We start from the raw sequence: 4,700 nt of genomic DNA, 5'->3' as shown, positions 1-4,700 counted from the left end.
GTGCAAGCGAGCCAACAAAGAATGGTAAAGCCAACAGTAAATATGATGGCAAGAAATCTGAGTTGTCCAAGGTTAGTTTTAGTGTTTTTACCTAAAGATATATTTTATAGGTTCTGTGTAGTTTAATAACAAAATGAAATGTAAAAACTGAACCAAAAAGGCAATCCGAATTGAACTACAGTACAATAGTGGCTGCAGTGATTTAATACATTTTATAAAGGATGTCATCAATTTAGGGACCTGTGTTTCTTTAACATAGTGTAGTCCCAAGAAAACTCAAAACTGGTTAAAAACAACCCCTTGTTGTTTTAAATTAAGGGGAAAACAATAAAAAGAAAGCAAACAAAAACTATTGTAATATCCAATACTGTATGTAAGGATGCATTATGAAGCTGTAGGTTGAGAATTTCCTATTAGGCCTGCTTTAAGATGTGACTGTCATGTCTGTGGAATTTGATGGTCGTTTGGTAAAGTAAACCGCTCTGTGTTGTGGATTTCAGGTGAAGAGTCTGAACAGAGGTGATGATTCTGCAAAAAAAAGGAAGCAACAAGCAAACAAAAAGCAACGCATTATCATTGACTCAGGTATGCTACAGCTACAAGGCGCCCATGATCGGCCTGCGTCTGCAAAACAGAAGGGAAACCACGTTGTTTAACAGCAAGGTACTACACAATTTTTAAAGTACAGTAAAACCTGTACAATCTGGTGTTGCTTGGGACCGGAAAGTTGTGCCGGATTAGACAGTGCTGGATTACAGAGTTACTGTACAAAATCTACTGTACCGAAAAAGGCAAAATGACAAAACTTTAAAAAACAAATGTATTACTCTACATACACAGTATAATCAACACAATAATGCTTCAACAAAATCTTCTCTTTTATTAGACCGTTATTGTTCGTACTGTACCTGCATGTGGTATTTAGGTGGGCATTCAGGATTTCTCTGTTGTTTAAGTAGGCATCTTATCTTTTGAGAATATCTGAAATGGTTTGCCCTGTGATTTTGAATTTTTCACTTGGCTCTTGTTGGTTTTGGTAAACTTTATTTGCTGTTCAATAGCTGCACAATTCAGAATGCCACCATTAGGTCATGTGAGTGTGTCTTGCTTTTGTTTTTTAAACTTAGAAAAGAATAATCACATGACCCGTTGCTGGATAAAAATCATGCTGGATTGCAGAATAGACAGGTTCCAGATTGTAGAGGGTATCACACCATTCATTTCAATAGGGATTTGGTCAGGACCCAGAGATCATGCTGAATTATACAGAATGCTGGTTTGTAGAGGGGCTGGATTAGACATCTTTTACTATACCTTCATTCTTCTTAATGGGGTCGACCAAAGTTTAGACCTTCAGGGCACATGTGACTATTGTGTTTATCTAACTGAGTTAAGTGTTCTGGGATTTCTGTCATAAAGGGATTTATGTCAAGTGTTGGACAACAAAGAGTCATGGTTATAGACTTAATAACTGAATTAGATTTCCTTCCTCCATTTATTTTATTGCATTGCTGTTTCCATTTACTTAGGGAAATGAAGACACATTGTAAGCCCAGGTTTTGTTTAAAAAACATTGTTCTATCAAAAATGTTTTCTTCTGATCCCAAAGTCAGTGCAAGTTACAAGAGCAGATTGGATGGATCATAGCATAGTAGGTAGACAGTCATCTGCTTTTCTGTGTTTTGTGAACACCAAATATCAGATAATTTCTCAATCATGCACCATTCAAAAGTTATGAGACAAAATATGTTGCAAACTAAATGTTTTTGAAAAGATATACTGTGAATGAATCTGTGGAAGTCTTAAGGGGTAAATTTTACTAAAAAGAATTGAGGGCCTATCTCTTCAAGTTCCACAGAGCACCATATCCTTTTTGACTATGCTGCCGTGTCAGTGCCATTGGGCTGGAGATTGAGTGGTTGGATTTATCTTAAAAATGTCTATGTTTCAATTAAGCCACCAGCACCCAGCTTTAGTGGTTAATTTGTTCATGTACTTGGTCATTGCAGTTTCTGAAGAAGAGGTGCCAGTAAAGAAGCACAGGAAACCCTCCAAGGAATCCCCCAAGGAATCCCCCAAGGAATCCAAGTCTTCATCCAAACCTGCACACCCAGCAAAAAAATACCCTGTGGTGGATGTATCAGAAACAGGTGGGACAATCCCCATAGATTATACATTTGTGAAGGCTTCTAGCTGTTTGGTTTGCTTTCCCAGTTGAGTAAAAGAGCAGAACAACTACAAGAGGCTCCCTCTGCTGCACTAACCATAGCAGAAGGGGCCTGTCTACTCTCAGAGTTTGCGGCTCCACATTTGAGCTACGTGCAAGAAGTGGGGGTGGGTGAAGCAGGTCTTAGTGAAAGTCTGAGTTTGTGTGTTTTGTTTCAAGCAGTGGTGCATGGCTCAAAAATGACTTGACTTTCTTTTTTTTCTATTGAATATTAATAGGTGGTGGTAGTGCTAAAAAATATCCTTAAGTTCAAAACGCTCAATCAGAATTAAGGTCAAACTTTATTAAAAAAAACAAAACAAAACAAACAAAAAAAACACAGTCTGATTACACAAAAGCAGGCATTAATCAAAAAGTTTGTCTTTTTGACATGTCTAAGTAAAAGTACCAGCTTAGTCCTAGGGCATACCAACAGAGTGACAAGCTCAGCTCATTTGTAATTCTGCCAACCTTTTAAAGTGAGAACACGTGAAATACTAATATTACCCTACTTTTTTTTGGTAGTTACTGTAATATTACCCAAAATAAATGTGAGGCACGAATACTAGCACTTATTTTCTTAACAACTTTCACAGCCATGTGGAGTTAAAATAAGAGCTCTGAATAGCTCATGTGCTTTGCTCTTACCTTTACTTAGTGTCTAAGTAACCACTGAAGTCCATAAAATCTATTTTATTTCCTATTCGACTAATAGTGTTGATAGTAAAAGAAAAAAAGTATGATAATTTCATGAACACAATGTTTTTTTTCAGTGATAATTTTTGTATCTAGTCGCGAGCAAACTGCCCCTAGATAGTAATACTTATTACACCTGCTTGAGCTCAGGCCAACTGTGCTTACTCTGTTGTTGGAGTGAAAGTTAAATAATGAAGGTTATATTGACTCCACTGCAATTTTAAAATGAATGTAAACTTACGGTGGAAACAGTATAAGACTAACTCAATCTTTTGTTTTCCAACCTGACAACATTCCATCTAGGAAGCTGCCAAAAACATGCAACTAAACTTCAATGGTGTCCACAAACTGTGGCACTCACTATTTCCTGAATAGAAGGAGACTTAGTATTTCCCCTTGATGAGCGCCATAATTTCAGCTGTGTGCATTTGTCAGGGGAAAAAGAGAATAAAATATGTATATATTGTAACTTTCAAATAGGTCCTAGGTTCTTTCTGTCATTCCTGTAAAATCTCCCGCTCAAAAGCATTTATGTTAACAGTAGACACTGCCTTGTTGACAAAGAAGTTTCTGTTCTCATCAAGGGTAATGCAAAGCCCAAGGTACAAGGCCGTAAACCTAAATTACTGCTGTTAATGTCATAAATAAAACAACATAACAGAGAGCAGATTCAGTGTGATTTTAACTGCGAGCAACACTCATTCTTTTAACATCTCTTTCGAATGGTTTTGTTTATGTTTTGCATGTCTCCTGGTGGCTTGGTTGAAGAATGTGCTATCAAACAACACGGGAAGGCTTGATTAGTACACTGTTTAATAATTTAGATACTCTTTATGGTGCCAAACTTTCAAAACGGTTTAGCACCAATTTTCTAAATGATTTGCACCCCTGAGTGGTGTTATATAAACGTGAAATATCGGAGTATGGTTTTCTGAAATGTTTCTGCTGCAACAAACACCATATGTAGGTAGGCTAATGACTTTCATTAAAGTAACCTGGATACCCTTCTAGTGCAACATTTGTTCACTATGTCACAAATAAGCAGGTTATTGGACAGAAACTGTTGGAACAAATGGCAATGATTAATGGTTATATTTATGACGCACATGGTCACACACATACTGTAGCCTACAGTGCCCTGCACAGACCTTACTGCTCATACTTGCTTTTCAGGGCACTTCTTATTTTAGCCCTGCCCATTGGCAAGAATACACATTCGGACATCAGAACATACATTTTCAGTGACTACACAAAATGACAACTTTACCTTGTGTTTATCTAAAATCCGGATATAAGCTTTGCAGCTCCCCATTATAGATCACTATAAGCAACGCATACATATACTAAGTAAAGTTCAGAGGACAGCTCAACTGTCATATCTAACACTTGAAAGATTTATGAACTTTATCGTGGACCAAAGTTCATTTAAGATTAGATTTGGTTCCTGTTTAGTACTAGTGTAGTATCTGCAGGTAATTGTACTACACAGGTAATGTTGCTGTGCTACCACCAATGAGGTTGTGAAGGGAACTTGACTTTGACCTCCTGTTTAAAATTACTGTCTGGAAACCAGCCTGATGGTTATTCTTGATACCAGTATTGATCCAGCTTGGAACAATGTAATGCATTTCTTTAAAATTGTATTTAACTACACTGACTAGTCAAAAATAGAGCAGGTAAGTAAAATTAGAAAAACCCCTTAACCCCAGAGTGTGCGCATTTATGTGATGTGTTACCTGAAACAATCCTGGCAACAATGAGGGAAAATCAGTAGGACATCTGTGACTTCACAAGGGGC

General features: G+C 37.2%; 1 long non-coding RNA gene across 1 annotated transcript; it reads left to right on the top strand.

Moving 5' to 3' along the window:
- On the top strand, positions 1–2,137 carry LOC121300686. The gene is made up of 3 exons (XR_005947558.1): positions 1–71; positions 501–663; positions 2,010–2,137. It is a non-coding gene; the product is annotated as an uncharacterized LOC121300686 (long non-coding RNA).
- The last annotated feature ends 2,563 nt before the right edge of the window (positions 2,138–4,700 follow it).

The sequence above is a fragment of the Polyodon spathula genome, chromosome 1 (genome assembly GCF_017654505.1).
Source record: "Polyodon spathula isolate WHYD16114869_AA chromosome 1, ASM1765450v1, whole genome shotgun sequence".
NCBI lineage: Eukaryota > Metazoa > Chordata > Actinopteri > Acipenseriformes > Polyodontidae > Polyodon > Polyodon spathula.
Note: the sequence above shows the minus strand (reverse complement) of the source record. Positions and strands in the feature narration are given on the sequence as shown.